Genomic DNA, 25,120 nt, shown 5'->3' on the forward strand with positions numbered 1-25,120 from the left:
CGGGGGATCACTGCCAGATTTAGTTCTGCCGAGCAAAGTGCTCTAGCAGGAAGATAGTGTAGTATGAGTTCTGAAAGAATGGAGGCTCCTGAAGTATTCATAATCTTGTGAGCAGTGTGAAGAACTTCAAAATACATGCGCTTCTTGATTGGCAGCCAGTGAAGCTTATGAAGGAGTCCGGCGGAGGAGCAGAACTTCAGAAGGGAAAACAGTAATCTGGCCACTGTGCTTTGAATAGATTGCATCCTCCTAAGATTGATTTCTTGCAACCTAAATACAGGATGTCACAGTAGGTGAGGCGAGCCAGGATGAGAGATTGAATGATCAGCTGTCAAATGTGGGACTGGAAGATGCCGATAATAGGTCTAAGGCCTCTCAGAAGGCCAAAACATATGCCTGCTAACGCTCTCACTTGAGTCTCTTAGGAGAGGGAATCATAATTTTTTTTATAGAAGGTTTGGGTGGTCGAGGAGGCCCCAAACCCTCTGGCCACTAGTGATCTCCCCTTGTGTGGGTGTGCTTTCCGAACAATACAATTTCAGTTTTGTTAGAGTTGAGTTTAAGTTTAAGACAATTATCGTCAATCCAGCTGGCCACTGCTAGCATGCAATCCTAAAACTTAGCGATGTCTTGAAAGGCGTCAGCAGAGGAGGCAATAAGCTGAGTATCATTTGGTTATGTTGTTATGGAGACCCCAAAGGACTTCACAATCTCTGCCCAGGGGCTGACGTGAATGTTAAAAAGAAAGGGCTCAATAAGGAGCCCTGTGGGACCCCATGCTCCAAAGGTCTAGGCAAAGAAGAGAATGGAGGAGAGATGACCTGAAAGTGATTACTGGGGAAGGCGGCAAGTCACGAGTCTTTCCACCGACACCTATATTGCTGAGGCGCTAGAGAAGCAGCTTGTGTGACACAGTGTTGAAGGCGGTGCTCAGGTCTAAAAGGATGAGGGCTGAGGAGTTGCCTTCATCTTTTACTCTTCGAAGAGCCTCTGTCACAGTTAAGAGAGCAGATTAATAGCTATGGTTGGACCTGAAGCCATTTTGGGACATGTCCAAATGCGACTGCCTTCTAAAAACTCAATTAGAAGTGTATTTATATGTTTTTCCACAACTTTACCTAAGAAAGGGAGCAGGAAAATAGGGCGGTAGTTTCGGGTTTGTCAACTCTCTCACAGCGAACAGACAGGTAGTATATGCTCTTTCTTTATGTTTTGTTATGCCTTGTTGGTTTGTTTTATGTTACACGTCATGTCAGGTTAAATGAAGTGTTATGCTATATATTACATGTTATGTATTAAGCTATGTTAAGTTATATGTTATTGGTATGTGTGTTGCGTGCAGTCTACAATTATGTTGGCCTCTTAGCAGGATCAACCCTAAAGTCTTGCTGCTGTAGGCGAAACTGTCCAAGTACGCCACGTTGGGACGTGTTAGGAAGGAAGATGGGTCTCTTCCTTCCTAGCATGAACTCACACAAACTAAATACAACACCCATATGCACACACAAAGCATAGCAGACACGAGCAAATCCACTGCCATTTTCCCTTACTTTAAAGCACTTAAGGAATAAATGTGCTAAGAGCTAACTAAAAGTGAAAACATTTTAAAACATAGGGAAAATAACCTTAGCACATTTAAAAGGTGAACTTTTCAGTGTCACTGAGCAAATAAAATATGCTACTTGTATTTTTAAACAAGTATTGGTATCGTGTGTTAAGACTCAGGAATAGCACACAAACCATTAACTTTATTAAAAAACATACAAGCAGCATATTTTATCTAATCGGTAACCATTCACTGAAGGCTGACATTCAGGTTCACAATAGAAGTCTTCAGTGTTCTGACTACCTTTACATGTCCTTTGAGAAACAAGCTCCCTGGCAATAAAGAATCAAGCTAGAATAAAGTAGTTTCCTTGGATGAAAGGATCCTGCAATCCCATATCCCCAGCCGCCACCGGCGAACCCCCAGGTTGCCAGGTTTTAGTGCTGGGCCTGGCTCATACTCACGTCAGCTCCGCATGCGATGCTGTTACCTGTAGGATGCCTTCATTCCCCCACAGGCATTGACAGCTACCGACTGATGTCTGGGTTTGGCAAAAACAATTTCAGTTTGGGCTGATTTGCATCAGTCAGAGGGACCATTTAACCCAGAACCATATATGGTTTGTTTGGATCAACAGCTGCCTTTTGAGGCCTACCTTGTTTTCTATTCTGGGGAACATACGGTATCTGGGGTACGATAACATAGTGCGCCTCATATCAGCTGATCCCGTCACGTGGATGACTCAACCAGAGCCGATTTTTAAACCATCCGCAGTAATAACGCTAGGGCCTGTCGATGCATCCGTTTTAGGAGAAAATTCAGACAATGAATCCCAGCAGGCTTTGTGCCGCTGATGAAATCGGGACTGGTTGAAGGTCAGTTAAATGACAAAGGATTATTTGGCAGGTGGGTATCGCTCATATGTGATTTCTGTGGTCGCAGTTACATTTAGCAACACACACCACACTATTCCGTCCAGAGTTTTGTGGTTTTAGCTACAAATCCCCGCTGCCGTTATTGTCTTCGAGTTGAACCTGAAAGCCACCTCTCTTACCCCTACGAGTTTCTGTGGGAGCTGCCGTGACACAGGGTCTAACTTTACTTGGCCAGCTTCCCCGGGCAGGGCAGAAGCGCAGCCAGGAGGCCAGCGAAGTGTCGGGAAGCGCAAAGAACCTACAAGTTATCAGTAAGCCATTACAAGGATATACACGCCTTAATTGTGAGTCGTTAACTATTGACAAAGTGCGTTGGAGAAAAACCTGACTGTGCAGAAATGTAAACACGCGGACAGAGCCGAGTTATAAGCGTGATATCTGCTCTGACTGGCGCGCAGGGAGAGACAACAGACATATGTGAGCTATTCTTTGTTCATAAAACGGTGCAATTTAGGTCAACGAAGCATGTTTAGCTTCCATTGCTGCATTTTCTAATAAGCCAACGTTTTTGATACCTCATACATACCTAATGTATCTTATCAGCTGTCTCTGCTCTTTATTGTGAATACATCCCAGGTCGGACTGGTCATTCTGCTCATGCAACATGTTTTCAGAGCATGATGGGTAGGCATCACTCATCCATACTCCGTAGTCCCATCCTCCTCGCAGCTGCTGCAGTCTGGGGCTGGCTCAGGGGCGTAGCATCCATTGGTGCAGTAGGTACAGTGGCACCAGGCCCAGAGCCCTGAGGGTCCCATTGAACTCTGATAACTATCGTATTTTATCGTCCCAACAGCTGTCAAAAGGGGGCACTTTCCTGACCTGCACCAAGGCCCATCGCATCCTTGCCACTACTACTTTGGCGGGTTTTACCATTTTTGCGAGGGTTGGTTTCGGTTTCCAGTGCATCTCTGCCTATATCCCACATTGACCTGCATGGACGTATAGGAACAGGTTGCAGCGCTCATTCCTACTTGTGTATCTCTCAAGCTACTGGCACTAGCATGATCATTCCAGTGGAATTTTCAGACAGACACATTCCCCGAGCATGCACGCTTCCAAACATTGAATACAAGCTATTTCGGTGGCACGTGGTGTAAATGTTACTCTGGAGCATGTCTCCTCTACCGCCACCAGTACATTGTACTTCTGTCTAGACTTCACTGGAAATTGGGAAACAGTGCTCTTCAAATCTCACTCCGGTCATTAAGTGAATGTGGGAGCAGAGAAAACAAGCTTGAAGCACATTATGTGCCACAGACAGAAAACCATGCCCAGAAGTGTGCTGAATGCACGGTTAAAGGGATTTACCACTTGCCGAATTCACGAAAAAAATGGCTGTCTTTGGTGGTTGTTAAGGCCTCCACTCAAAATCCCTGAAAAAAAACACCCCCAGAATATGTAAATCGGTTGCACTGTATTTGTGAAGGGGCTTGGGGCCTGGAATAAGCCTGGGTTATGTGAATCCAGATGTTTCACAGCATAGTTTGCCAATAGTGTTTCCAACTGAAAAGTCTGTTTGTTTTTTAAAAGGGAATGCAGAATTTACCCTAGTTTTAGGTTTAGTGCACAACAACAAGAGTGTCTTGACACCTAAATGGACATAAGACAATGTCTTACAGCATAGAGTTGCTGGTGTTAAAAACGCCTGTATGCAATTAACCGTATTCCCTACTTAGAAGAGCTGGTGAAAAGGTTGCTGCGTTTTAGGGTTGAGCGCACAAGGGCTCTGTCCCTGTTGTAATCTCTCTTTGGGCTTTTCACCACGCCCATATCACGCCTGTCACTTTCATCGGTTCGTCGGCTTGCCTTTTAAAATCCGCTTGATTTCATTAGTGAAAGGCATGCATATGTCATGCCTTTTCCGGTGCTTAGGCCTCGTCGAGCGCACCGGCCAACTACTGAAAACATACGAGGCACCATGTTTTCAGCCTGGTTTCCGGTGGGTTTTACATAGCGTGATCACGCTAGTTTTTTTCTTTTAATTTGTGTGGCAAGTTATGAGTTTACAACGCTAATAGCTCTAACTCGAGCAAATGCGAGACCTGTTGCATTGCAAATGCTTGTTAAAGTTGGCAACAATTACAAAGAGTATCATTGAATCTGACTAAATGAATGGATAAAGCTCGAAACGGCATTCATTTCTAAAATATATATATATATATATATATATATATATATATATATATATATATATATATATATATATATATATATATGTATTGAGTTATATAAATAAAACGTAGTGCACTCACTAGGTAGTTATAATTAGGGCCATGTTTCCATAGAGAAAGCGTTTTTTGACTTTCCTATATCTTTGGCACCGTTTGAAAATCTTAACAAAATTTTCCAAAACAAGTGCCCCGGTGATTTCTGTTGTGCACAGAAAGTTTTGGAGTTATTCATCAAGCAGGGGACGAGAAAAAGTGGGGTCAAAAAGTTGCATTTCCCATGTTAATTCCCATAGGACCTTTGGACAAGGCTACAGGTAAAACCGTTGTATGGAATTACACCAAATTTGCCAGAAAGCTAGCTTTTGGTAACCAGATTATGCTTTCACTTATTTTGTGTAAATCCGTTCAGTCGTTTTGGAGATATTAAAAGGAAAATACATTTGTATATCTCTGGCCATGACGACTTTGCGAAAAAAGACGCACTTGTGCAGGGAAATGCACAGCTCTAAAAAAAAAAAAAAACAAGGTGCCAGGTTAGAGTCACCCCTTAGTTTTGGTGCTGGGGCCTCCCGCGCTTGTTTTCTATAGAGCCCTTAGGTGGACCAGGTCCCGGGGCATTTATTTATATATATGGGTCGACTTGCCAGCCCCCCCCCCCGCAGCCCCAGGGACCGCCATCTCCATGGGGCACTTTTAATATTGAGGGGCTGTGCGGCCCCCTCGCCCGCAGTCCTGGGGACCGCCTCCTCACTAGGGCACGTTTGCAATTTAGTGCGGGCCACTTGGCCCCCTGCAGCCCTGGGGACCGCTACCTGCCTGGTGCTATTCGCTGCAGGGGGGCCCGTGGCTCCTCAAGGAGTCAATGATGGCCCCTGGAACCATCACCTCCCAGGGCTAACTCCTGCTATGTTAAAGGGTTCCCACCCCCTGGCCATAGCTATTTGCTGTGGCTTGGCGGCAGCTTTGACAACTGCCACCAAGACACAGCATACACTCTGCTCTCCGCGAGGCAGAGCTCTCAAACAGCTCTCCCTTGCTTTGAGCAGAGATTTCCTCTGTCTCCCTGCCTGCACAGATACAGACAGGGATACATAGGAGATGATTGCTCTCACTGAAAGGGAGCTGCATTAGTAGATCTCTCTCTGTGACAGCAATGCTGGTTCCCACAGGAGGTGGGGAGCCAGCTGGGACGGTGGGGGCCTTCATGCTCCCCCCACGGTCCCCAACATTTAGGTCACATGGCCAGGCCCTGCAGGATTGGGTCCCAGGGACGAGTTTGTCCCTAGGGAGGGGGGCATGTGACCTCCTGCCCCCAAAAATAAAAAATAAATAGGTTGCGCCCTAGGGGATTGGATCCCCATTGCCGAGATCGTCCTGGGAAGTGGGCTGCACAGACCCCCACCCCAAAAAGAATCAAATGTTTAGGCCTGGCCTCCGGGGATGGAGTCCCAGGGGCAGAGATTGGCCTGGGGAGGGGGGGCGTGCAGACCTCCCCCCAAAAAATAAATGATTAGGCTAGGCTCTGGGGGATGGGGTCCTGAGGGCGGCCAAAAAAGTAGATGTTTAGGTCGGGCCTCGGAGGATGGAGTCCCCGGGGCTGAGATCGCCATGGGGAGGAGGCTGTGTGGGGTTGGGTTGTTATAGGGGGTGGCCGCAGGGACTTGCCACATGCCAGGCCCTGCGGCCAACCTCTGCTGAGCACCACCAAAGGCGGTGCGCAGCACGGGGTTGGGTTGTTATAGGGTTGAAAAAGCAGTAGAAATTCACTGAAAAAAACAAAGGTTACAGGGACGTTCTAGTTAGGAAATAGAATATAAAAAACCTTAGAAATACACTGAAAAAAACAAAGGTTATAAGGATGTTATAGTTAGGTTTCAAATTTACTCGTACAAAACCATTGAAATTCACCAGTTATAGTTATCTAAAGTAAATATAACTCATGCCTTAACCCCTTCGCTGCCAGGCCTTTTCCCCCTCCTGTGCTGAGCCTTTTTTTGGCTATTTGGAGCAGTTCGCGCTTAGGCCCTCATAACTTTTTGTTCACATAAGCTACCCACGCCAAATTTGCGTCCTTTTTTTCCAACATCCTAGGGATTCTAGAGGTACCCAGACTTTGTGGGTTCCCCAGAAGGAGGCCAAGAAATTAGCCAAAAAACAGTGAAAATTTCGTTTTTTCAAAAAAATGGGAAAAATGGGCTGCAGAAGAAGGCTTGTGGTTTTTCCCCTGGAAAGGGCATCAACAAAGGGTTTGCGGTGCTAAAATCACCAGCTTCCCAGCTTTCAGGAACAGGCAGACTTGAATCAGAAAACCCAATTTTTCAACACAATTGTGGCATTTTACTGGGACATACCCCATTTTTACGATTTTTTGTGCTTTCAGCCTCCTTCCAGTCAGTGACAGAAATGGGCATGAAACCAACGATGGATCCCAGAAACCGCAACATTTCTGAAACGTAGACAAAATTCTGAATTCAGCAAGGGGTAATTTGTGTAGATCCTACAAGGGTTTCCTACAGAAAATAACAACTGAAAAAGAAAAATATTGAAATTGAGGTGAAAAAAACATCACTTTTTCTCTACGTTTTACTCTGTAACTTTTACCTGCAATGTCAGATTTTTGAAAGCAATATACCGTTTTGTCTGCTGGACTCTTCTGGTTGCGGGGATATATAGGGCTTGTAGGTTCATCAAGAACTCTAGGTACCCAGAGCCAATAAATGACCTGCACCCTGCAGTGGGTTTTCATTCTATGCCGGGTATACAGCAATTCATTTGCTGAAATATAAAGAGTAAAAAATAGCTATCAAGAAAACCTTTGTATTTCCAAAATGGGCACAAGATAAGGTGTTGAGAAGTAGTGGTTATTTGCACATCTCTGAATTCCGGGGTGCCCATACTAGCATGTGAATTACAGGGCATTTCTCAAATAGACGTCTTTTTTACACACTGTCTTACATTTGGAAGGGAGAAAAATGTAGAGAAAGACAAGGGGCAATAACACTTGTTTTACTATTCTATGTTCCCCCAAGTCTCCCGATAAAAATGATACCTCACTTGTGTGGGTAGGCCTAGCGCCCGCGACAGGATATGCCCCAAAACACAACGTGGACACATCACAGAAAACAGAGCTGTTTTTAGCAAAGTGCCTACCTGTAGATTTTGGCCTCTAACTCAGCCGCCACCTAGGGAAACCTACCAAACCTGTGCATTTCTGAAAACTAGAGACCTAGGGGAATCCAAGATGGGGTGACTTGTGTGGCTCGGACCAGGTTCTGTTACCCAGAATCCTTTGCAACCCTCAAAATTTGGCTAAAAAAACACATGTTCCTCACATTTCTGTGGCAGAAAGTTCTGGAATCTGAGAGGAGCCACAAATTTCCTTCCACCCAGCGTTCCCCCACATCTCCCGATAAAAATTATACCTCACTTGTGTGGGTAGGCCTAGCGCCCGCGACAGGAAAGGCCCCAAAGCGCAACATGGACACAGACAAATTTTTGAAGGAAAACAGAGGTGTTTTTTGCAAAGTGCCTACCTGTAGATTTTGGCCTGTAGCTCAGCCGCCACCTAGGGAAACCTACCAAACCTGTGCATTTCTGAAAACTAGAGACCTAGGGGAATCTAAGATGGGGTGACTTGTGTGGCTCGGACCAGTTCTGTTACCCAGAATCCTTTGAAAACCTCAAAATTTGGCTAAAAAAACACATGTTCCTCAAATTTCTTTGGCAGACAGTTCTGGAATCTGAGAGGAGCCACAAATTTCCTTCCACCCAGCGTTCCCCCACATCTCCCGATAAAAATGGTACCTCACTTGTGTGGGTAGGCCTAGCGCCCGCGACAGGAAAGGCCCCAAAGCGCAACTTGGACACAGCCACATTTTTGAAGGAAAACAGAGGTGTTTTTTGCAAAGTGCCTACCTGTAGATTTTGGCCTGTAGCTCAGCCGCCACCTAGGGAAACCTACCAAACCTGTGCATTTCTGAAAACTAGAGACCTAGGGGAATCCAAGATGGGGTGACTTGTGTGGCTCGGACCAGGTTCTGTTACCCAGAATCCTTTGCAAACCTCAAAATGTGGCTAAAAAACACATGTTCCTCACATTTCTGTGGCAGAATGTTCTGGAATTTGAGAGGATCCACAAATTTCCTTCCACCCAGCGTTCCCCCACGTCTCCCGATAAAAATGATACCTCACTTGTGTGGGTAGGCCTAGCGCCCGCAACAGGAAACGCCCCAAAGCGCAACGTGGACACAGCCACATTTTTGAAGGAAAACAGAGGTGTTTTTTGCAAAGTGCCTACCTGTAGATTTTGGCCTCTAGCTCAGCCGCCACCTTAGGAAACCTACCAAACCTGTGCATTTCTGAAAACTAGAGACCTAGGGGAATCCAAGATGGGGTGACTTGTGTGGCTCGGACCAGGTTCTGTTACCCAGAATCCTTTGCAAACCTCAAAATTTGGCTAAAAAAACACATGTTCCTCACATTTCTGTGGCAGAAAGTTCTGGAATCTGAGAGGAGCCACAAATTTCCTTCCACCCAGCGTTCCCCCACGTCTCCCGATAAAAATGATACCTCACTTGTGTGGGTAGGCCTAGCGCCCGCGACAGGAAACGCCCCAAAGCGCAACGTGGACACAGCCAAATTTTTGAAGGAAACAGAGGTGTTTTCTGCAAAGTGCCTACCTGTAGATTTTGGCCTGTAGCTCAGCCGCCACCTATGGAAACCTACCAAACCTGTGCATTTCTGAAAACTAGAGACCTAGGGGAATCCAAGATGGGGTGACTTGTGTGGCTCGGACCAGGTTCTGTTACCCAGAATCCTTTGCAAACCTCAAAATTTGGCTAAAAAAAACACATGTTCCTCACATTTCTGTGGCAGAAAGTTCTGGAATCTGAGAGGAGCCACGAATTTCCTTCCACCCAGCGTTCCCCCACGTCTCCCGATAAAAATGATACCTCACTTGTGTGGGTAGGCCTAGCGCCCGCGACAGGAAACGCCCCAAAGCGCAACGTGGACACAGCCAAATTTTTTAAGGAAAACAGAGGAGTTTTTTGCAAAGTGCCTACCTGTAGATTTTGGCCTGTAGCTCAGCCGCCACCTAGGGAAACCTACCAAACCTGTGCATTTCTGAAAACTAGAAACATAGGGGAATCCAAGATGGGGTGACTTGTGTGGCTCGGACCAGGTTCTGTTACCCAGAATCCTTTGCAAACCTCAAAATTTGGCTAAAAAAACACATGTTCCTCACATTTCTGTGGCAGAAAGTTCTGGAATCTGAGAGGAGCCACAAAATTCCTTCCACCCAGCCTTCCCTCACGTCTCCCGATAAAAATGATACCTCACTTGTGTGGGTAGGCCTAGCGCCCGCGACAGGAAACGCCCCAAAGCGCAACGTGGACACAGCCAAATTTTTGAAGGAAAACAGAGGAGTTTTTTGCAAAGTGCCTACCTGTAGATTTTGGCCTGTAGCTCAGCCGCCACCTAGGGAAACCTACCAAACCTGTGCATTTCTGAAAACTAGAGACATAGGGGAATCCAAGATGGGGTGACTTGTGTGGCTCGGACCAGGTTCTGTTACCCAGAATCCTTTGAAAACCTCAAAATTTGGCTAAAAAAACACATGTTCCTCACATTTCTGTGGCAGAAAGTTCTGGAATCTGAGAGGAGCCACAAATTTCCTTCCACCCAGCGTTCCCCCACATCTCCCGATAAAAATGATACCTCACTTGTGTGGGTAGGCCTAGCGCCCGCGACAGGAAAGGCCCCAAAGCGCAACGTGGACACAGCCACATTTTTGAAGGAAAACAGAGGTGTTTTTTGCAAAGTGCCTACCTGTAGATTTTGGCCTGTAGCTCAGCCGCCACCTAGGGAAACCTACCAAACCTGTGCATTTCTGAAAACTAGAGACCTAGGGGAATCCAAGATGGGGTGACTTGTGTGGCTCGGATCAGGTTCTGTTACCCAGAATCCTTTGCAAACCTAAAAATTTGGCTAAAAAAACACATGTTCCTCACATTTCTGTGGCAGAAAGTTCTGGAATCTGAGAGGAGCCACAAATTTCCTTCCACCCAGCGTTCCCCCACGTCTCCCGATAAAAATGATACCTCACTTGTGTGGGTAGGCCTAGCGCCCGCGACAGGAAACGCCCCAAAGCGCAACGTGGACACAGCCAAATTTTTGAAGGAAAACAGAGGTGTTTTTTGCAAAGTGCCTACCTGTAGATTTTGGCCTGTAGCTCAGCCGCCACCTAGGGAAACCTACCAAACCTGTGCATTTCTGAAAACTAGAGACCTAGGGGAATCCAAGATGGGGTGACTTGTGTGGCTCGGACCAGGTTCTGTTACCCAGAATCCTTTGAAAACCTCAAAATTTGGCTAAAAAAACACATGTTCCTCACATTTCTGTGGCAGAAAGTTCTGGAATCTGAGGGGAGCCACAAATTTCCTTCCACCCAGCGTTTCCCCACGTCTCCCGATACAAATGATACCTCATTTGTGTGGGTAGGCCTAGCGCCCGCGACAGGAAACGCCCCAAAGCGCAACGTGCACACAGCCAAATTTTTGAAGGAAAACAGAGGTGTTTTTTGCAAAGTGCCTACCTGTAGATTTTGGCCTGTAGCTCAGCCGCCACCTAGGGAAACCTACCAAACCTGTGCATTTCTGAAAACTAGAGACCTAGGGGAATCCAAGATGGGGTGACTTGTGTGGCTCGGACCAGGTTCTGTTACCCAGAATCCTTTGCAAACCTCAAAATTTGGCAAAAAAGACACATGTTCCTCACATTTCTGTGGCAGAAAGTTCTGGAATCTGAGAGGAGCCACAAATTTCCTTCCACCCAGCGTTCCCCCACGTCTCCCGATAAAAATGATACCTCACTTGTGTGGGTAGGCGTAGCGCCCACGACAGGAAACGCCCCAAAGCGCAACGTGGACACAGCCACATTTTTGAAGGAAAACAGAGGTGTTTTTTGCAAAGTGCCTACCTGTAGATTTTGGCCTGTAGCTCAGCCGCCACCTAGGGAAACCTACCAAACCTGTGCATTTCTGAAAACTAGAGATCTAGGGGAATCCAAGATGGGGTGACTTGTGTGGCTCGGACCAGGTTCTGTTACCCAGAATCCTTTGCAAACCTCAAAATTTGGCAAAAAAAAAACATGTTCCTCCCATTTCTGTGGCAGAAAGTTCTGGAATCTGAGAGGAGCCACAAATTTCCTTCCACCCAGCGTTCCCCCACGTCTCCCGATAAAAATGATACCTCACTTGTTTGGGTAGGCCTAGCGCTCGCGACAGGAAACGGCCCAAAACACAACGTGGACACATCAAATTTTTTCATAGAAAACAGTGCTTACCTGTGGATTTTGGCCTCTAGCTCAGCCGGCACCTGGGGAAACCTAGCAAACCAGCGCATTTTTGAAAACTAGAGACCTAGGGGAATCCAAGATGGGGTGATTTGCGGGGCTCTGACCAGGTTCTGTTACCCAGAATCCTTTGTAAACATCAAAATTTGGCCCAAAAACACTTTTTCCTCTCATTTCGGTGACAGAAAGTTCTGGAATCTTAGAGGAGCCACAAATTTTCTTCCACCCAGCGTTCCCCTAAGTCTCTCCATAAAAATGGTACCTCACTTGTGTGGTTAGGCCTAGCGCCCACGAAAGGAAATGTCCCAAAACACAACGTGGACACAACATATTTTTTCACAGAAAACAGAGGTGTTTTTGCAAAGTGCCTACCTGTGGATTTTGACCTGTAGCCCAGCCGGCCCCAGGGGGGGGGGGAAATGCCCTAAAATAAATTTGACCCCCCACCCCCTCAAACCCCCCTGCCCAGGAGCGACCCTTGCCTACGGGGTCGCTCCCCCTGCGTGACATTGGCGCCAAACAACAAATCCCCGGTGCCTAGTGGTTTCTGCCCCCTTGGGGGCAGATTGCCCTAAAATTGACCAATCTGCCCCCAAGGGGGGCAGAAATGGTCTAAACACAGTTTGCCCTTCAGGGGAGCGACCCCTGTCTGATGGGTCGCTCCCCATCTCTAAAAAAACAAACAAACAAACAAAAAAACACAAAAAACAAATTTGCCTTGGCGCCTACAGGTTTCTGCCCCCCCTGAGGGCAGATCGGCCTAATAATAGGCCGATCTTCCCCCAGGGGGGGCAGAAATGGCCTAAAATAAATTTGCCCCCCGAACCTCCACCTCCCCCGGGAGCGACCCTTGCCTACGGGGTCGCTCCCCCTGCGTGACATTGGCGCCAAAAAACAAATCCCCGGTGCCTAGTGGTTTCTGCCCCCTTGGGGGCAGATTGACCTAAAATCGACCAATCTGCCCCCAAGGAGGGCAGAAATGCTCTAAATACAGTTTGCCCCCCAGGGGAGCGACCCTTGTCTGATGGGTCGCTCCCCATCTCTAAAAAAAAAACACACAAAAAAAAAATTGCCCTGGCGCCTACAGGTTTCTGCCCCCCCTGGGGGCAGATCGGCCTAATAATAGGCCGATCTTCCCCCAGGGGGGTCAGAAATGGCCTAAAATAAATTTGCATCCCCAACCCCCACCCCCCCACCAGGAGCGACCCTTGCCTACGGGGTCGCTCCCCCTGCGTGACATTGGCGCCAAAAAACAAATCCCCGGTGCCTAGTGGTTTCTGCCCCCTTGGGGGCAGATTGACCTAAAATCGACCAATCTGCCCCCAAGGAGGGCAGAAATGCTCTAAATACAGTTTGCCCCCCAGGGGAGCGACCCTTGTCTGATGGGTCGCTCCCCATCTCTAAAAAAAAAACACACAAAAAAAAATTGCCCTGGCGCCTACAGGTTTCTGCCCCCCCTGGGGGCAGATCGGCCTAATAATAGGCCGATCTTCCCCCAGGGGGGTCAGAAATGGCCTAAAATAAATTTGCATCCCCAACCCCCACCCCCCCACCAGGAGCGACCCTTGCCTACGGGGTCGCTCCCCCTGCGTGACATTGGCGCCAAAAAACAAATCCCCGGTGCCTAGTGGTTTCTGCCCCCTTGGGGGCAGATTGACCTAAAATCGACCACTTCTGCCCCCAAGGGGGGCAGAAATGCTCTAAATACAGTTTGCCCCCCAGGGGAGCGACCCTTGTCTGATGGGTCGCTCCCCATCTCTAAAAAAACAAACAAACAAACAAAAAAAAAAACACAAAAAAAAATTTGCCCTGGCGCCTACAGGTTTCTGCCCCCCCTGGGGGCAGATCGGCCTAATAATAGGCCGATCTGCCCCCAGGGGGGGCTGAAATGGCCTAAAATAAATTTGCCCCCCGAACCCCCACCCCCCCCGGGAGCGACCCTTGCCTACGGGGTCGCTCCCCCTGCGTGACATTGGCGACAAAAAACAAATCCCTGGTGCCTAGTGGTTTCTGCCCCCTTGGGGCAGATTGACCTAAAATCGACCAATATGCCCCCTAGGGGGGCAGAAATGGTCTAAATTCAATTTGCCCCCCAGGGGAGCGACCCTTGCCTGATGGGTCGCTCCCCATCTCTAAAAAAAAACAACAAAAAAAAACACAAAAAAAAAATTGGCCCTGGCGCCTAGAGGTTTCTGCCCCCCTGGGGGTAGATCGGCCTAATACCAATAGGCCGATCTGCCCCGGGGGGGCAGAGATGGCCTAAAATAATTTTGCCCTCCCCTACCCTCCCCCCCCCCCGGGGAGCGACCCTTGCCTACAAGATCGCTCCCCTTGCGTGACAGCGCAAAAAAAAGATCCCTGGTGCCTAGTGGTTTCTGCCCCCCTTGGGGACAGATTGACCTAAAATCGGCCGATCTGCCCCCAAAGCGGGCAGAAATGGCCTAAATACATTTTGCCCCTCCAGGGGAGCGACCCTTGTCCAAGGGGTCGCTCCCCATCTGTAAAACAAAAAAACAAAAAAATCCCTGGTGCCTAGTGGTTTCTGCCCCCCTTGGGGGCAGATCAGCCAAATAAAAATAGGCTGATCTACCGCCCAGGGGGGCAGAAATGGCCTAAAATAATCCCCCCCCCCCCCCCAGGGAGCGACCCTTGCCTAAGGGGTCGCTCCCCTTGCGTGAAATTCACGCAAAAAAACAACTCCCTGGTGTCTAATGGTTTCTGCCCCCCTTGGGGGCAGATTGGCCTCATCAAAATAGGCCAATCTGCCCCCAAGGGGGGCAGAAATGGCCTAAATATAATTTGCCCCCTAGGGGAGCGACCCTTGCCTAAGGGGTCGCTCCCCACCTAAAAAAAAAAAAGAAAACATACCAAAAAGAAAAAATAAAAGAAATGATCCCTGGTGCCTAGAGGTTTCTGCCCCCCCTGGGGGCAGAAAAGGCCTTCCCAAAAAAATGACCCCCCTGGGAGCGACCCTTGCCCAAGGGGTCGCTCCCGTTGCGTGAAATTTGCGCAAAAAAAAAAACTCCCTGGTGTCTAATGGTTTCTGCCCCCCTTGGGGGCAGATTGGCCTCATCAAAATAGGCCAATCTGCCCCCAAGGGGGGCAGAAATGGCCTAAATATATATTGCCCCGTAGTGAAGCGACCCTTGCCTAAGGGATCGCTCCCCACCTAAAAAAAAAAAAGAACATCACAACAAAAAAAAAAAAGCTCCCTGGTGCCTAGAGGTTTCTGCCCCCCCCTGGGGGCAGATCGGCCTAATAATAGGCCAATCTGCCCCCAGGGGGGGGCAGAAAAGGCCTTCCCAAAAAAATGCCCCCCCTGGGAGCGACCCTTGCCCAAGGGGTCGCTCCCGTTGGTGAAATTCGCACGCAAAAAAAAACTCCCTGGTGTCTAATGGTTTCTGCCCCCCTTGGGGGCAGATTGGCCTCATCAAAATAGGCCAATCTGCCCCCAAGGGGGGCAGAAATGGCCTAAATATAATTTGCCCCCTAGGGGAGCGACCCTTGCCTAAGGGGTCGCTCCCCACCTAAAAAATTCCATCCCTGACTTGGGGGGGTGGGGGGGAACCCCACAGAGGGAGCGCTAGCGCTCCCTCTGGGCTCTGTGCACAGGACGTAATGGTTACGTCCTGGGCACAGCAGCACTGTAACCATTACGTCCTGGGCACAGAAGGGGTTAAAGTAACTATAACTCTCGCCCTTTCCATGCACTGTGAATTATCCCACAAATTAGAGCACTCGTGACGTATTTGCTAACATCCTTGATAATGTCACTGTTAGAAATGGGGTCTTTGTTTGGCAGTCAGGTTAGCCCCTGTCCAAGCAAGGACCCTCACTCTAGTCAGGGTAAAAGAGAATCACCCTCAGCTAACCCCCGCTCACCCCCTTGGTAGCTTGGCATGAGCAGGCAGGCTTAACTTCAGAGTGCTAGGTGTAAAGTATTTGTACCAACACACACAGTAACTTAATAAAAACACTACAAAATGACACAACACAGGTTTAGAAAAATAGAAAATATTAATCTAAACAAAACAAGACCAAAAAGGCAAAAATCGACCATACACAAGTCAAGTTATTAATTAAAAAGCAAAAAGAGTCTTAAATCCTTTGGTAAACAGATAAAACACTATTAGCGTTAAAAAATACCTGGGTCGTGTTAAAATAACAAGCACGAGCGAGTGTGCATCGAAAAAGGTAAGGGGTGCGTCGATTTCTCACCCGCAAGCGAGCTCGTGCGTCTTTTCTCCTTCTCCGGTCGAACCGGCGTGCAGCATTTTTCCTCACCGCAGGGGAGCAATGCATCGATCCGGGCAGCACTTGGGTCCGGGCAGTCATTGTGTCATTTTTCCACGGCCAGCAGGGTTTGTGTCGAAAATCCTGCCGCACAGTGATAGCAAAACCGAGCTGTGTGGGTTGCGACGATACCAGCCTCCATCAGCGATTCGGCACGTTGTTTCTCCAGCCGCGTGCGTCAATCTCCCAGCCGCGCTGCAAGCATTGCATCGATTCCAGCCGCGGAGCCGGTGACTAATTGTTTCTTCAGCCGCTCTCGGAGGTTGCCTCGGAAATTTCCCTGCACGGTAGTCTGTGCGTGAATTTTCAGGCTTTGTCTGCCAGCTTCACCTGTCAAGGCCCCAGGAACTGGATAGAGCACTACTTGGCAGGAGTCTCAGCAGAGAGTCCAGGTGTTAGCAGGGGAACTCTTTGATGGCCCTGAGACTTCAACATCAGGAGGAAAGCTCAGGACAAGCCCGTGGCGATTTCTTCACAAGGAGGAATGCACAACAAAGTCCAGTCTTTGTCCCCTTTCACCAGGCAGAAGCAGCAACTGCAGGATAGCTCCACAAAGCACAGTCACAGGCAGGGCAGCTCTTCTTCCTCAGCTCTTCAGCTCTTCTCCAAGCAGAGATTCCTCTTGATTTCCAGAAGTGATCTAAAACCTATGGTTTTGGGTGCCCTTCTTATACCCATGTTGCCCTTTGAAGTAAGCTTCCTTGAAAGAAAAGTCTATCTTGTTTGTAAAATCCTGCCTTGCTCAGGCCAGGCCCCGGACACACACCAAGGGGTTGGAGACTGCATTGTGTGAGTGCAGGCACAGCCCTTTTAGGTGTGAGTGACCACCCCTCCCCTCCCTCCTAGCACAGATGGCTCATCAGGATATGCAAGGTACACCCCAGCTCCCTTTGTGTCACTGTCTAGAGAGAGGTGCAAATAGCCCAACTGCCAAACTGACCCAGACAGGGAATCCACAAACAGGCAGAGTCACAGAATGGTTTAGGCAAGAAAATTCTCACTTTCTAAAAGTGGCATTTTCAAACACACAATCTTCTTGAGGAAGTGATGTCCTTATTGAAGTGTATATGATTGATTGGGTTTATCGTTATACAATTTTCTAGATGTGAAGAGGTTCGGGATGTATTAAAAAAAGATTGGTTCGGACGGAGGTACTGATTCTAGGTGAGCAAATTTATGGATTCCTTACAGCATGGAATTTTAAATAATACCGCAGTACACTATTGAGAAAGGATTCTTGTATTTATTTAGATGTTCCTACCTATTAGTCCTGAGGAAGACCCTGTTTGGAGCCTGGAATTGGCCCTAGAACCCTTGTGGGGTCGAAACGTCGAAGATAAGGTTGTAGATTGGATTGGTTTTGAATTGAGTGGAAGACTAAAGTGGGGATTTGAACCCTGATAAAAAACATTGAATCAATTTGGAGGAATGGTCAACCAAGAGGCTTTTTACATTAATGTGTTATTGGATGTGTGGTGAATTGGTGTCAATCTTTGAAAATCACGAGCACTTTTCTACTTTTGCACTTTGTTCTGTCCTTCTTTTTTTTATATGGTAGGCATTGCAATTTAATGAGTGATTAAATAACGTTTTATGGATTAATGGAGATTTATTGTGATTTTTTTGTAATTGTGTTCTGTGTATTGATGCTGTGTGAGGAATTGACATTTAGGGGCTTTTCCGATGGGTTCAATGTTGTTTTGTGATATAATTAGACCCAGATCCATTGGATTTCAATTGGGTTACCCTGTGTAGTATATAATACACTTTCTAAAAGTGGCATTTTCAAACACACAATCTTAAAATCAACTTTACTAAAAAATGTATTTTTAAATTGTGAGCTCACAGACCTCAAACTCCTCATGTCTGTCCGCTCCCAAAGGGAATCTGCGCTTTAACCATATCTAAAGGCAGCCCCCATGTGAACCTATGAGAGGGATAGGCCTTCCAACAGTGAAAACCAAATTTAGCAGTATTTCACTGTTAGGACATATAAAACACATTAGTATATGTCCTACCTTAAACATACACTGCACTTTGCCCATGGGGCTACCTAGGGCCTACCTTAGGGGTGTCTTACATGTAAGAAAAGGGAAGGTTTAGAACTGGCAAGTGGAATTGGCAGCTTAAAACTGCACACACAGACACTGGAGTGGCAGGTACTAAGGTGGGTGGCACAACCAGTGCTGCAGGCCCACTAGTAGCATTTGATTTACAGTCCCTGGGCACCTCTAGTGCACTTCACTAGGGACTTATAAGTAAATCAAATATGCCAATCATGGATGAACCAATTACATACATATTCTGTATTGGAGCACTTGCACTTTAGCACTGGATAGCGGTGGTAAAGTGCCCAGAGTAACAAAAACAGCAAAAACAGAGTCCAGCACACATCAACAACCTGGGAAACAGAGGCAAAAAGTTAGGCGAGGCCACGCCAAGGATGGCGAGTCTAACAGTCATTGTAAAATCTGCAGTAAAATTATTGATCAGATACCTGTGCATGACAAGGGCGTGAGTTATAGTTACCTTAGAGCACAAGATATAGTTACTTTAGTTAACTCTAACTATAACAGGTGAATACCTATGGTTTTGTACAAGTAAATTCCAAACTTAACTATAATGTCCCTGTAACTTTTGTTTTTTAGGACCAACTTTTACCTTCAAACAAAGTTTTTTGCTTTTGCTAATAACTTTGGTTACACTCATTCAGCAATGCTTTCTCTTATCAATCCATCTAAGCCTTTCACACATCCCTCAATCACCTTTACCCTTTCACTCATCCATCCATACTTTCACTTACCCATCCACCCTCTCACTCCCTTATCCATCCTCTCAACATCCTTCCATCTACCCTTTAACTTATCCATCCATCTTCCCTCCTTTACTCAGCCATCCTTATATCCATGCTGTCACTCATTCATTCATGCATCTATCCATCCACCCTTTCTTTCACTCACTCACCCTCTCTCCCTTTAATGTTATGAGCTTTTGTCAGCCAAACTGGCAGAAAGAAGAGGCCCATATGGAACCCAGCCCTCACCCCCACTGTAGCTGCTAACACCGGGTTGGGGGTCGAATGTGTTGAGGACACCCCCGTCCTTGATACTGTACTGATGTCATGTTCCATTCACTTGCTTTACTTTTACAAATCACTGTTAGTCGAATTGCAACTCCTAGAATGCATTACATTTTTAGAGGAAACCACAGGACTGGAATTTTTCATTCCTGTTGAGGCGAGTCACCTGGTAAACTTATTCGAGTTGTGGTTTTAAAGAATTCAACCCTCTAAAACACCAGTTTAAAAAAAAAGTTTTTATATTGTGCAAAGTCAACCCAAAGGTTTTGGAGCGCTTTACATGCCCACCAGTTATATTAAACAAGGGCACTGTAATTGTTTTGTTAGGCATGAGGAAATTAAGGGATTTACCCATAATCACACTATGTTGAGGTGGCGCTGAGGCTCTCAACTGGTTCCTCAGCACCAAGTCGGTAGCTCTAACCTAAGTTGGTAAAACGTAAAGCCAGGTCAGGAAGCCTTTTTATGAGTGTATGCCCAATCAAGTTTCGCATGGCCAGGATGGAAGCTGACAGTAAACCCTGGAGCTGGGCTACCCTGGAAGGGCCATTAATTGTGTTCTCTTTTCCAACTGTCAGGTCAGTTATCTATAATAATCAGAGCCTCCAGCCCACATTGAAATCACATATGGTAAGTCATATTCGACTTGTTATCTGTCGCCCTCGAATTAGGGAAACCCTTCTGACGTGTCATTACAGAACCCCTTCCATCCCTCTGTTCTTTTAATCTTGTTTTAGCCCTTTAAAAATGCTCTAATCCTGTTCCCCGATTTCACTGCTTTGGCCCATATTTATGGAGAAGTCTGCGCCCCTCCCCTACCAGCACATAACAACACCATCATTGCTCCGTATTTATAACACGGCCCACCATGGAGGTCGTTAGCATAATAGTGTCAACATTTTTTATGCTATTGTGGCGCTTTGCTACACTAGCGTCAAAAATATTGACGCTTGTGTATCAAAGTGCAAGGAGGCCCATAGATTTTTATGGGTGCGTCAATTTAACGCCTGCTTTGAGCAGGCATTAAAATTGTCACCAAAAATGGCCATAATTTGGCACAAAGGGTTACAAAGTGGCACAATGCATGCATTGTAAATATGGCCACATTAGAGTGCCTTAGCTGTAAAAACATTATGCTAAGGTGGCACTATAGTGGGGCAGGGGGCCCTTAAATATGCCCCTTCATTTGCCCTGCATGCGGTTATAGGGGGCGGCAGTTTGTTCAGCAAAGAGGGCATTTTTTTGCTCCTTCCATTTTGTTTATTGGACCTTGGCTGTGCCATCAGCTACAATACACAATCCATAATTGCCAAATGGTCCCAGCTATGTTAATAACCACACACCAAAGCTGCCAAAACGTGTATCAATATAGGGGTATAATATAAGCCCCTTTTGTGCAGGGGAGTTACGAGTAGGGGACAACGCAGCCCTTTGAGGGCCTCTCAGCCTTGCCAAGTTTCCCAGGTCCATGCGTGATCTGCTGCGCTAGTCCAGTTTTTAGGTTGAGCATAGCAGCGCTCAAGTACCGCTTTTCGATCTGTTGTAATATATTCTGAGGGTTTTAGCCATGCCCATCACTGTCATTCGTTCCTGGGCCTTCCTTTCAAAAATCCCTTGGTGTTGTTGGTAAATGCATTACGTTTGTCCCGCCTTGAAGCTGTTTTGTTACGCCTTGCAGACTGACCCTGTTACATGTATTATTGCACAAACTGTCATAAACTTTAGTGTGTGCGCACACACCTTTTTAGGGTCAAGCGCAAAGTGCTCTGTCCCTGGTGTAATCTCTCTATGGGCTTGTGAACACGCCCATGTCACTCTCATCAGTTTGGTTGGTTTGTGGGCTTGCCTTTTAAAATTTGTATGATTTCATTAGTGAAAGGCATACATACGTCATGCCTTTTCCGGTGTTTAGCCCTCCTCGAGCGCACCGACCAACTACTGAAACCATACAAATCTCAATGTTTTCTGTATAGTTTCTGTACTACTTTTTCTCTTTATTTCATAGGTAGCGCGATCACGCTGGGCAGTAGTCAAGTGCTTTTCATGACATCGACCCTGTTACATGAATATTTGCGCTTTTGCCTGTTACATGGATAATTGCACTTTTGCTGATACGTTTCACTGCAAGCTAACTTCTGCTTTGTGCTGATGGCGGCTGTAGGCTCGCTTATGTGAAACTCTTACTTCTCAGTTTATGTGGCAAGAAAAGTCCGGTCAGTTATGTGAAACTGTTTTACTTCTCATTTTCAATTTATGTGGCAAGAAAAGTCAGGTTAAGAGTTTACAATGCTAATAGCTCTAGCTCGAGCAAATGCAAGACCCACTGCATTGCAAATGCTTGTTTTTTTTTTTGTAACTCCCCTTCACACTCCAATGTGGCCATGGCGCTCTGAAGTTTCATATAGTGCGAACTTGATCAGAGTGCTTTGATTCACTACCAGTTACGTCACATTGTTACTGAATCTGAGTCAGTTTTACAATTTAGCTTTTGTCTCTCCCCTTTGCGTTCCATGGCAAACATGGCAGTCAGAAGCGCAAACTCAATCGGAGGTATTGGAGCACTTTGTATAAGCAGCAGTTACCTCATATTGTTACCAAATCAAAGGGAGGTTTCGGTAAATATCTCCGTACTAGTATTCGTTTTGGTTTAAACTGGACATTACTCTTATTTTTTGTGATTTTTGTTGACATGGGGAGATTAAGGCCCTCATTACAACCCTGGCGGTCGGTGTTAAAGCGGCGGTAATACCACAAACAGGCCGGTGGAAAAAAAATGAGATTACGACCGTGGCGGAAACCGCCAACATTGACAGCCACTTTATCATTCCGACCACCACGGCGGTACAAACAAACAGCGCGGCGGACACCGCCAACAGACAGGCGGAAGACAATGTACCGCCCACCCTATCACAACACGGCTATCCGCCACCTTTTCCGGGGTGGAACCGATGCGAATAAAAACAGTACACAGAAGGGAAAACACTCACCTCTCCACACCCCATGGGGAACCAGGACGCCATGGAGCCCGAACTGCGTATCCTGCCGGCGATGGTCTTCCTGCTCCTCTATCAGGAGCTCCAACGACGGCAGGGACGACCAACGTGAGTACTGCACCTACAACACAGGGGAGGGGGGAGGGAAAAGAGAGTGATACACACATGCAACACACAACACCCCCACCCACAACACCATACACGCAAACACATGCTGCAACATTACACATACACCCTCCCACCCCACCTTGAATAACTCAAGGACAAAAGGAAATGATTTGAACGATTTTAATAAAAATAAAAATCCACCAGTCAAAACTCAAAATCCAGAATATACAATTATGTACACCAACTACACAAGTCCGGATAGCGCACCAATCATTGTCCGTGGACCACTGGGTCCAAAATACATGGGCGAGGCCCACAGTAGATACTTGACTCCAAACGGAGAGAACACTGGAGGGGCATCACATAGAAAATATACAGGCACCTCAGAGGGAGGGGGAGGGGGGCACCTCAGCCAGATGAACGCACAACGCCACTACTCCACGAGGGGGCTCCATGCCCATTGATGTATCCTGGGGAGTGCAAAGCCACAGTCTCTCAAGTCTCTCTAGTGGGTGGTTTGCCCACTGCTTTATCCTGGGGAGTGCAAAGACACAGTCTCTCAAGTCTCTCCAGTGGGTGGTTTGCCCACTGCTGCATCCTGGGGAATGCAAAGCCACAGTCTCTCAAGTCTTTTCAGTGGGTGGGTTGCCCACTGCTGTATCCTGAGGAGTGCAAAGCCACAGCCTCTCAAGTCTTTTCAGTGGGTGGGTTGCCCACTGCTTTAGTGCAAAGCCACAGTCTCTCAAGTGGATAACAGTCTCCACTGGTTCTGGAGGGGGCTTTGTGCCCAGAGTGCTTCATCCTGCCAAGGACTGAGGTAGAGGATGTATCTCTCCACTGGTTCTGGAGGGGGCTTTGTGCCCAGAGTGCTTCATCCAGCCAAGGACTGAGTTAGTGGATGTATCTCTCCACTGGTTCTGGAGGGGGCTTTGTGCCCAGAGTGCTTCATCCTGCCAAGGACTGAGGTAGTGGATGTATCTCTCCACTGGTTCTGGAAGGGGCTTGGTTCCCAGAGTGCTTCATCCTGCGAAGGACTGAGGTAGTGGATGTATCTCTCCACTGGTTCTGAAGGGAGTTTTGTGCATTTTGGCCGCAACAATACACTAGTCTGTGTGTGTGTGCCACGAGATCGCCGAGGTACAGGTAGGTTGATATGCCATGGAGGCAGAGACATACCCCACACTGCTGCAGCTTCGCATTCCATATGCAGGTGACAACTGTGATGACAGTGATGCTTCATGGAAGCTGCCCAGGCTCCTGGAACTCACCACCAGCCTCGGACGACTGACCACTGGGGATGGCAGCCATGTCTGCGGTGGTGCCACTGGCTCAGGATGTTGTGGGGCCACTGGCGGTGCTTGCGGTGGTGTCAGTCACAGCAGTGCTTGCGGCGGCCTCTGTGGCAGTGGTGCTTGCCGCGGGCTCTGTGGCGGCGGTGCTGGCTGCGGGCTCTGTGGCGGCAGTGCTTGTGGCGGGCTCTGTGGCGGCGGTGCTGGCTGCGGGCTCTGTGGCGGAGGTGCTGGCTGCGGGCTCTGTGGCTGCGGTGCTGGCGGCGGGCTCTGTGGCAGTGGTGCTGGCGGCTGGCTTTGTGGCAGTGGTGCTGGCAGCGGGGTCTGTGGCGTCGGTGCTGGCGGCGGTGCAGGTGGCGGTGCAGATGGCGGTGCATGTGGCGGTCTTCTCCGCCGCACAGGTTGGCGTTGACGTGGACAGAAGGTGTGACACTGGTCCCTCAGTCGGTGCCACCATGCCCTCTGCTGACCTGCCCTTCACTTTCGGGCCCTTCCCCGCCTTTGATGGTGGAGCAGCTGTCTTGCCACTATCCCCTTTCGTTTTCCCTGACCCCTTGGTGGCAGGTGTTTTCGGCTTCTCCCTCTGGGATGTGGGCACCTTTTCCACCTTGGCAGGTGGCAGAATGTCCTTGCCCTCTCTCTGTGGCACACTGGCAGCCCTGATGGTTGGCACACTCCATGTCCCCGCAGAAGCTAGCACCACTGTGCCTGAGGTTGTGGTGGCTGAGGTGCTGGGCTGGGACCTGGAAAGCCTGGCCCTAGGGGAAGGACGGGGGGAGGTGTAGGGAAGAGGTCAATATTAGCCAGCAAAAGTTTTTTAGACACACTGGGATGGGTAGATGGAGGGGGTTTGGGAGTGGAAGTAGAGGTAGTGGTTGTAGGAGTTGTACGAGGTGCATGGGCTGGAGGCTGTTGTGAGGTGGATGGCTGTTGGGTGGGTGTGTGTCTGTGTTTGTGTACTTTGGGAGGAGGGCTCACAGACACACTGGGAGAGGACACAGGGGATGTGTGAATGGTAGTGGGGGTGGTGATTGCACATGAGCGGTGTGTGGTGATGGGCATGCTGGTGATGGAGGTAGTTGCTGAGGATGTAGTGCATGCAGGTGTGAGTGGAGACGAGACTGGGAGGGAGGAGGGAGACGTGGAGGAGGGGGACACAGTGGAGGCAGTGAATTTTGGTATGTGTGCATGGGCATGATGCTTGTGTGAGTGCCTGTGGGATGTGTGGTGCTTATGTTTGCCTGAGCCACCCTTGTGTGTTGATGTGTGTGCATGCTGGTCTGATGGTGTGCTTGGGATAGGCTGAGGTACAGGGGATTGGGTCTGGGTGGAGGAAGTTGGAGGGGGGAG

This window comes from Pleurodeles waltl, chromosome 6 (genome assembly GCF_031143425.1).
Source record: "Pleurodeles waltl isolate 20211129_DDA chromosome 6, aPleWal1.hap1.20221129, whole genome shotgun sequence".
NCBI lineage: Eukaryota > Metazoa > Chordata > Amphibia > Caudata > Salamandridae > Pleurodeles > Pleurodeles waltl.